At 32.8% G+C, this 10,567-nt stretch overlaps 1 protein-coding gene across 2 annotated transcripts in view; it reads left to right on the forward strand.

The window, feature by feature from the left end:
- Positions 1 to 5,923: 5,923 nt before the first annotated feature.
- Positions 5,924 to 10,567, forward strand: part of LOC119834492 — a 43,110-nt gene continuing 38,466 nt past the window's right edge. The window contains exons 1-2 of one of the 2 annotated variants that reach the window (XM_038358868.1): positions 5,929 to 6,048; positions 8,834 to 8,997. The gene's annotated coding sequence lies outside the window, so the exon portion shown is untranslated. Of the gene's footprint in view, positions 6,049 to 8,833; positions 8,998 to 10,567 lie in introns of both variants that reach the window. The other variant, XM_038358870.1, reaches the window with a different exon arrangement.

The raw sequence follows: 10,567 nt of genomic DNA on the forward strand, positions 1-10,567 counted from the left end.
AATTTATCTTGGTTTAATTCCATTATAGGTTTATTCGGTGATTTATTTATTTTGATGCCATTTTCTAAATTTATAATTTAAATTTTCATGTAAAAAGAACGTGCTAAAACGTTATATAATAGTTTATTTTTTATGTTTGAATGATAATTATTTTATATATCTAGACCTATATAATCTTTGCGACTTTTTTCCCAAAGCTAGCCATGCAATTGGTTCGATTTACAACCTAAGCGAAAAGTCGATCAGGGAAATCAAAACAGAATTTCCAATGATCAATTCACCGAACCCACTAAATCCGTTTGGGACTACTTATATTTACGACTGTCGACTTAAATGCTTCTCGTAAAAGCAAAAGTTTGCCCATTGTTCCGATAAATACCTACATCCAATCATATTATAGTATGCCCAACTTGAAATCTTATTGTTGTGCGGAATGAAGGTACCTACTTATAGAAAGTATGAAACTTTATACTTCATAGTTGCTTTAGTTTCGCGAAATAATATTGTTTATTTATTGTTTTGCTATATAACGCTCATAGCGTTAACTGTGCGCTCACATTTTGATTTCCCTTTGGGCATTATGGGAGTCTTATTGATTGAAGACCAGTAATTGAGGATATGTATCTCGATATGTTAAAAACTAATCGTCTCTGATGAACTTTAAAGCAGGTCTTAGCAATTATTAAATTAACTTATGACATAGATATTCTATATATTATATTATGTCATAGAAGTAAGTTTTAATTTTATTTTGTACACGTAGATATTGTAGTGAGGGATGTTTCATTAAATTTGTATGCATTGACAGATATAAATCCGAAATTCATCGAAAAATATGGGATGAGTGCATCCATTACTACTGCTTTTAATAAAATAAAGCTTTAGGAGGGTTCGCGAAGTTTTCTATCTCAATCACCTTTCTATTTCTAATGTGGACATATTAAATTTTATCATCGATAACACATCTAAACACTTAATGTTATGTCTAAGCTCAAACTTATAAGTTTTATACTTTATCTGTAAAGTGTAGTACCAGTATCCACAGTTAAGAGAAATCGTCTGAATCATTACATACATGATGTATAAAAATATTGCGATGCCGGTACACAAATCAATGGATGAGCAATTACGCAAATCGTTCGGAGGTGAACTAAGGTTGAAGCAATCCCAATGATAGGTGGTTAATTGAATGTACCGGATATCCGCTTTGAATAGTGACTGCTGCAGTATTGAGTGAAATTTTGTGATTGAAATTGTTATATCCTACTTGCTAGTTGCTACAAATATTGTAAACGGAGTAAGAATGTGTGGATGTTTGTTACTGTTTCACACGAAAATCCCCTCGATAGAGTTTGCATTACATTTTTCAGTGATATAGCTTCTGTACCAGAAATTAAATACTTGTTTTGTACCCGGATTCGTCCGCATGGGTGATGAGACTAGCAGCATAGCTACAATTTCTTCAAACAAAGTAATGAACGTCGTAAATGAGTAAATATTTATATAACTCTTATTCGGTAACAAAGAGCACGAGGGCTAGTGACCTGTCTGCTGTACTGGAGTTCGACACCCGATCATAAAATATATTTTACGTTAACCTGGGTTTCAGTCTGAATATTTACAAAGTATTTTCAAAGTAAAATATGTTTGTAAGTAGAGAAATAAAATAAAATCTAAATGGAAGAAAAGCTGTAATAAGCATTGTAGCTTTCGACATAAAATGATGTCTAGGGATCGTAAACACGACTGTAATATGGTATCCATTATAAAATGTTATGGGCAGTCAAAACACTTTTAGACTTATGAGAAACTAGCTGCACCCGGCGGTTTCACTCGCGTAAGTCCGAATCCCGTAGGAATATCGGGATAATAAGTTGCCTATATGTTATTCCAGTTGTCCAGCTTAGTTGTCAGCAAATTTAATTGCAATCGGTTCAGTAGTTTTTGCGTGAAAGAGCAACAAACACACACACATCCTTACAAACTTTCGCATTTATAATATTAGTAGGAAGACAGTTAATGTATCATATTATATTATACAATGTTACGAAAGCGAAAAAAAAAGTCGTATATTTGAAGTCGGTTCTTATCAAGTTAAATAGATAATTGATTAAGATTTCCTTGAGATTAAATCATCAGATCCTAATTTGAACGATACCGGGCCTACCTACGCAGTATATTACACCCTTTTGAACTAAAAATTAAAATAAAATCGGATCGAACGTGGTCATATTTTGTTCATGTTAAGTAAAAAGAATGTTATATATTATCCATTAAGACGAACATAGAACTTATTTTTGTTTTCGTTCGTTTCCAACAAATTAATGAAATAAATTCCAACCATTTAATGTTATGAAGAACCGACTGGGTTTATATTTTTTATGTAGGTTTATTTTTATCCCCAGTCAACCAGAGCGTTGCCGGGGCAAGCCGCTACTCGCATATTATATTTTATCGTGCCTATAACAACGCTTACATATTTCATCATATTATTATTTGAACAACAATTTTGTTTTGAAACATTAAATTACTGTAATAAATTGAGTCTTCGTGAACCACCACGTATAAAGTTTACGGTCACCGAAAAGCGTGTATTTTACGCATATACAGATTCCATTGCTTCATGTGGAACTAAATAGGCTAAAGAATATATTAGCAAAACAGCATTGTATGGGAACCTCTTCGTGTATCTCGCAATATTCGAGAATGAAATATTATAAGTGATAGGCAGTTTATTGGATGTGGTAGCGCCTAGAATCTTCGTTATTTTAACATCGATTTACATACATGAGCTCAAATAACATCACCCACTCTAGCTACACCGTTTTCTGCTGTGATAGCGTTCGAATTTGTTTATCATATCCATTTTCAAATAATTTATGGTGACGTGTTAATCACTGTAAATCATGTTATAATTGACTGTTTTATGCTTCTGAGTTTTTATTAAATTTATAACGTTAAATAAGTATAAATATTGTTAAAGCCGAGATATCCAATCAATACTTGCAGTTTATATTTTGTTATCTACTATCTTTCCGCCTGCGGCTTCGCCGACGTAGCCGAAATATTAAATTTTCAATAGTTATCGCTTCGATAATACCTATCCTATCTATTTTCTCGGTACTAAGCTGTCTGTGTACAAATATTCATCCCTATCGGTACAGTAGTTCCTGAGATTATCGCATTTGAGCGAACATCGCATTTGGCAAAGCGCATTTTTTATAGATTTTCACCTAGTTATAATAAAGTATATCGTGCTGTATGTAGATCATATGTTTAATTAATTATTGAAAATAAAAGCTACTGGTACGCATTTGTATAAGTTTCCATCAACATAAAGGAATGTTTAATTTGAGTTAAAATCAAAAAGCTTTTAAAAACAGGCAGTTATAGTTCCATTTTTATTGTAGCTATTCTCATATATATGAAAAGTAAAGTAAATAAATTAAAGAGATAAATAACCTTTCTCATTTCGTCTTATTGAATACTGAATGTAGCTTTTGATTAGCTTCACTGAGATTTAACCTAGGCCTGAATAAACCTAGACCCTGAGACCTCTATTATTGAAATTTAGTAATATGGTATTGAATCCTCGCCTCAGGCACAAGAAAGTCCTAAGAATTACAAATACGAAACTTTGAGAAATTGAATGGAAATTAACTATTAATCATTCATTGACGATTATACTACAGTTTAGTAATCAAGGAGTTTGCATATTGGCTATTGTGAATTGTATAAATAATCTATTGGACATCGGGGAAATTCAAGAAATGAATCCTTAATGGCTTTGCCAGATAGAACACGTTCTTAAGCGCGCGTCACAACGCTAACCTAACACCACGTTAAGAAGCCGAATTGTGCTGTACTACGCGCTATTGGTTTCGTCAGATAAAACTCGTACTTAACGTGCGTCAGCGTTATCGCTCTGTTTGGCTGGGTATGTAACGTAGCTTTGCTTAGTACATCACAATCGATGTCATAGCGGTATCAGGTTAGTGTTCTGACGCGCCCTAAAAACGTGTTTGATAGTGTGATAGTGATCGCTGTTCGAACGTGAAATAAAAAAAAAAAAAAAAAAGTTATAGATTAATGGCAAAAGATTTGCCTTCTTTGCTTTCCTTACAAAGATCAAATAATTTAAAATGTTTAACCCTGCTTTATTAGCCGGCCTTAAAGACGCCCTGTCTAACTTGTCAAAAGTTGTGCTTTGACAAAATGGCAAGATTTTTCGTGACCAAATCGCATTTTGTAATTACTTTACTAATAAGTCTTCTTTAGAGAATAATTTTGGGAGAGCAGAAGCGGTCTGGGGCACTCCATATAATTAGAGATAATTGTAGGAAGTTTTCGCAATCGGACCGCTTTGTCCATACTTGAGCAACTGTTGCTTCACATCGATTCATCAGTGTCATCCCTCTTTTGTAGTTTGTTCCTTTACACTCCAAGGCTTAGAGGCTGCGTCAGTTTAGGTGAAAAACGTATTACAATAACGGGGACAAAGTGTTCAATCTCAATTTGGGTATAATTTGCGAAGATGTGATTCATATTCATATAAATTGACATTTTAATGTCAATATACTGATCATATTAGCTCTCTTTGACCTCTGATTATTATTTCATTGTTCAACTTTATAGCGTGAAAAGTGTGATAGATTAGTGTTGTTGAAATTATAGTCTAAAGTGTCAAAGTAACGCTCGGAATATTTAATTAATTAATGTGATATTCTAACACGCTTCTTTACGATTTGGGCCAGCCCGCACCGGGAAAGTACCACTGAAAACTGGCCTGAATGGAATGAATTCGTATGGCGAGTGGGAGAGTCGGAGCTCCGTTTCCTTTTCCTCGCCCGTATAATACAAACATATGACAATTTTTTTTCAACCAATCAGCACAGTGTTCTATTCAAAATATATGACATTTAAAAAAAAATGTTGGAAGGTACAATAAAATTTTAAACAAAATTGTACGATACTGTTATTTTAGTAACGTGTTATCTTTCCAACAATACCTTCTCGTTTATTTGAATTTAATATTATATTCAAAATGATTACGCAATAAGCTTATAAATATCACAATTTAGATATCATTTACACCATTGTTTCGAAACATTTGTAGCAAGAACAAGGTTTAAGGCTATTAACATCTTATAACTATAATCGCCTTGTGTTTGATGTAATGGGTATCAAAGGTGTATTGAACAATTTTAATTGGATTACGATTAAATCTTACAATTGTTTTCAAATTAGCTTAAACTCTAATAATGTTCGATTTTCAACTAAAGACTGCAATGAACTATACATTTATTTATCTTAAAAAATATGTTTTAAAAAAAGAATTAAAAGAATTATTTTTACGATGATATTAACAGAAGGTGCTATTAGTGGAAAAAAGTGAAATACGTAATTGCTCAAAGCCCAAGTGGTTAAGGAAATTATAATAGTATATTATTAAAATTCACTATCCACGATTTTTAACGACGAAACTTATTGTTAGCAATGACCTGCCTCGATACATCATAAGACTAATTACAAAGTAATTAAACTCCCTTAGTTTGTAACTTTATTAATTTTCCATCTAATATAAATTACTTTTCTATATCGTTGACTTGGTATCATAATAACCTAAAATAAGAGTTAGGTAATTAAACGCAGAAATTGAAAAATCCACAAGAAATTCGTCGAATATTTTACTAATCTTATTTTAAGTTAAAATAGTAGGCAGAGTTCCGAATCCATACAGAGTAAAAAACGATCAATATTGAAAATTTGTAACAAAATCTCATTTTCAATAAAAGTATTACGAGACGTAAAACTTACGAAATTGGGCAAAGATTATTAAAAAGACTGTAAACGCATTCAGTAGGGTGCGGGTGCACGGTCGATGCGAGGCGCGCGGGGCGGGCTCACCGCTCAGTACATCCGTGGAACTCCCGCAAAGCGCTCGTTCGAAGGCATCGCCCGAACCGTGTAGTATGTAGCATCGTTTGCTCTACAGGTGCCGGTTCTGTATATCGCATGATATATGACAGTGATTACGTCGGTGGTACGGTAGGAAACGTTTAATTAACTTTCTGTATTGTTTTGTAAATTTTGCTATTTTTCATTGTTTGCAGTTTATTTTAAATCACGCTGTATGTCTGCTTTAATTAATTCTAAGTTACAGTGCGGTGCAGGAAAAGTTTTCAAAAACTTTATTTCGTTAGGGCGAAAATCGCGTAACCGTTTACTGCGCATGATCTGCGCAAGAGGAACTTTATCTTTCAAGGTACATAATACATACGTTACCTATAATACCTTATACAAGATTGAACTAAAATTTCCTGTGACCTAAATTTTATTCGCAAGCGGAGCAACTAGGAGGCGCGTCATATATCAAAAGTAAGGGCAAAGTTTCAATGAGTTTGGGGCGGCATATCTCGATATTTTGATATTGAAAATTGGGCGAAATGTTTTACTGTCTTGATGTACTTATGGAGATTTATGGGCTTTCCTGTAAGATCGCTGGGGCGAATATTGCATCAAAAAAAACTTTTTCTCTTTGATGTCCAAACGTATTAGATCTGTATTTTCTAAATGAACAAATTTTAATATTTTTTGGGGTTTACGGTGAATGCTCATATTAATTTATTTTAAATTGTTAATTAACTTAATTAATTAATATGTTACAAAAATGTTGGGTTTAACACACCAATGACCGCGTCATTTTTTCATAATTAACTGCAATACTAATACCGGCATTATAAATCTAAGATAACCGTTATCTACAAAAAGTTCTCAGGCAAAACATTTAGGAATTCTGCCTATAAAAGCAGTTTGATTAATATGCTACCTCCTATGCTATTAATTTAAGTAAAGCCAAAAAACTAAAATAATGATTGTGTTTGGAGTTCCACTTTTGTTTCTTACCTTTTTGACCTACTTAAGTAAATGCATTCAGTTCCTGTAATAATTCGTTGCCCCTCTCTCTTACGAAGTATTTTTATTGAAATAAATCCTTATAGGTGACTTAAAAACATACAATTAAATTGTGATAATGTCTTTCATATAATTTAATTATACTTCAAAATACTTTTTGGTGATTATTATAAAATGTCCATAAAGATTTCGCAATAATCTTAAAATAGCTTAGTGCTGAGCTGTGAATTTGCAGTCTGACCCAATTAAAGAGCCAAAATTGATTTAATAACGGGTCCACCCCTTTGCTTTCGTGATCGGCATTTAGGTCAGATTTTCGCTAATATAAATTTAACAAAGTCTAATCATTTACTTTCATGTAAAAATATACAGGCACAGGCTTCTTTCTTCCAATGTTTTCTCTTGGTATCCAATGCATTTGTAGACGTAACTTAGTCGCCTTAATTTATTTTTCTCTTAGAATGAAGTCATAAGCGCCATTTTACGAAACAAGGCCTGGAGTTATATTTCACTCAATCAATTTCCTTTGTACACGAGTATCTTTTGACCAACTGGATGGAGTTTTCGTGTAACTCCATCAAGAATAAAACCCAGGATTTACCGCTTTTTGAAACTCGCTTTATATGGGCGACGTTAACTACAAAGGAAATAGACTTAACTAATTCGTTCTTATTTAATTACGGTGTAATGGAGCGTTTTTATCATTGACTGGCCTTTTCACTTGAGTTAAACAGAAATATATTTATACCAGTCATTTAAGTTATGTATTTTTTCAATATATTTATATATAGTATATAGCGATTTGTTTTATTCTAATGTATAATAGATTGTTATAAATTTGTAATTTTTTTTTACACATCAAAATACTTTTATTGTGTTATTTCGTTTCGTGTTATTTATTGTTTGAATTCAATCGAGTACTTGACATTTTATTCAGACGTCGTGACAATTAAGGTAAGGTAATTAGGGCACATTTGAGTTTGAATATAAAGTCATTTATCAAGGAAAACCCATGTCTGCAAATTAGATTGCGGTTTTTGGGCAGGAGCCGAGTTCGGTTTTGAATAATTTAATTTATATGATTTTTTAATTTATTACTAATACTATTGATTTTGTTCATTTGAACGCGCTTAACTCAGGAACTATTCCATTGTTTTAAAAAATTATATCGCCGTTGGATGTGTACTTGATCCCTGAGTAGGTACAACCTATAGGCTTTTTTTTTGTGTGGGGAAATCTTTCATGTATAACCACGGCTCCCAGGAAGGAGCCGTGTCGATCCCTATTATATAGGATTCCTTCCAACTAAAGACCTACTATGTTCCGTCGGGCTGCTTTAGTGAAAGGGCCACGGGAGCTGGTAATTATTCGTCCGCAACCCCCAAGCTGACGACCTGCTTTGTTACTTTTTTCGCTTTATTTAAATCAGATAAAGTTTTCGTTGCTGTATAAAGCAATTCCTCAAATTACAATAAATAGCTCATTATGGCAGAATTTTGTTAAGTTCCTTTTATTTTATATTGAGTTCCATTCGTGTTATCATGAACTTCACTATCATTTAATTTATCTGAGTAGATTAATTAACGTGATTACTTCGTTCGAATTAATGGATTTAAACGCTGTGCCGGAGAGAGGTTTTGTTAAGTATTGGAATATTTTAAGCACGTTTACTAAATTTGGAAACGCTAAGAATAGTCGCTTTTTTAAATATATTTTTCGCGTGTATCTACTAGTACTTATGGTGCGCTAGTTATTATTGTTATAATAAAGATACTACAAAAAAAACACGCTTTATGATGGAATCTACCAAGTTATCGCACTTATACAGAGTATACGTAATGAAATTATTTAATTATATATTATATTATCATATTATTATATCGGATTCCTACCGATTAAAACCCTCTCTGTTCCATAGAGTTGCATAAGTGAAGGGGCCACGGGTGTTTGTTGGAATTAATCCGCGCCCCCTCAGTGGCAGCTCTGGCCTGCAACCAGGCGCTAGAGCGGCTTATTTGCCTCCTGTGGGCGGCGTGAGCGAAACAAGGAGCCTAAGTAATAAGGATTCGTGATAGTACACCTGTAAGTTTTATTGCTAATAGTAATAAATATTTTGGTATTTATTATTATGGTATGGTACAACAAGATTGATGTACTGGCCGACTGACATTGCCATGCCAGTGACAAATTAACACCACTTATTCACTTGTTGAACTGGAATGCACATATTTTTGGATAAAATGATATATTTACTGGGCCTTTTGTAAAAGGACTAAATTATATATACTTATTTCGCGATATAAGGAATAAACTCTAACCTTTGAAAACTACCATCAAAAATTCTTCCGTAGTATTTTGAAACTTTTGTTAAAAATTTCTCAACATATACAACTAAGAAGAGAAAACACTAAATAAATTCAGGTTTAGATCAATATCTTATACTATACTCGAGAATTCCGAAGTCCTATGGAACTGCAACATTGCAAGAGATGTGTCCCAAACCCATCAATGGACATTGTCTCCTACCAATTAATTATTCAGTAATAATCTAGATGCATGTTTGTGGAAGTAATTTTATCATAGCTTACACATACTTTGTTAGAGATGGAATTGTTTTAGTATTTTTATCTGTACGTGTTTTACTATAGTTAGTAGATAGTGTACTGTAGAGTGAGTGTTTCTAACTCATTAAATATAGATATTTAAAAAGTTTGCATTACGCTACATTCTGGTATCGGTTCGATCTGGGTTGACCTGGTAAAGACAAAAATAACATATGAGCATGATATAAAAAAGCAGTTTTTCCTTATTTAAAAATAATTTTTAATCGATTCAATAGCTATTAGCTGGGTCTCTTTTTTAATTGACCTGATAAAACATTAAAATAAAATATATTAAAACACTTGATCTTATCTTGTTTATCCATTTTTCTGACATCAATTACCAAAACGAAGCTGATATGTAACTTGACTGATATTTCTTGTTCTAAGCGTAAATAGGCTATGTTTGGATATCCCGTGTTACATAAATACGTCCATTTCATCAAAAGCCTCATCCAAAATAAGCAGAATTTGTATTTAGATAGATAGATAGATAGATAAAAAGTTTATTAAAAGAACACATTAAATATATGACAATTACAAAATAAGACGATTAAACAAAGAAAAATTAACATAGAGAGGAAACAAACTGGACGGAGACAAAGGTGCACTGTGTTCTTAAAAAGGGTCTTGGCTCAGCATAAATGTCAGAGTCAATGGGACCCTGACGCTGATATTCTGCCAACACCACTTGAGGGTAGAAATAATTAAATAAATACCGTTATAATTGAGCGAGAAAAAATAATATTAAATACATGGAATAAAGTGTAGTATCCAAATAGGAGAAATAAATAATAATGATAATAATAAATGTAGCTTTAAGGAATAATCCAGTGCAAAGTTAAGGCGTCTACGACAGAGTCAAAACTGCAGACAATGAGGAAAGACTTAATTAAATTGTAAAAAGATTTTTGAATATTAAGAAGGTGGGTTCGGTAAGCGATTTTAAAAAGAATTTTACTACGAAGTTGTTGTATAGGTAGGGGAATGTCATTCCAACATTTTGATGGACAGTATTTGAAACTGCCGCGGAAAGACATCGATCTATGCTT

Source organism: Zerene cesonia, chromosome 19, assembly GCF_012273895.1.
Source record: "Zerene cesonia ecotype Mississippi chromosome 19, Zerene_cesonia_1.1, whole genome shotgun sequence".
Classification (NCBI taxonomy): Eukaryota; Metazoa; Arthropoda; class Insecta; order Lepidoptera; family Pieridae; genus Zerene; species Zerene cesonia.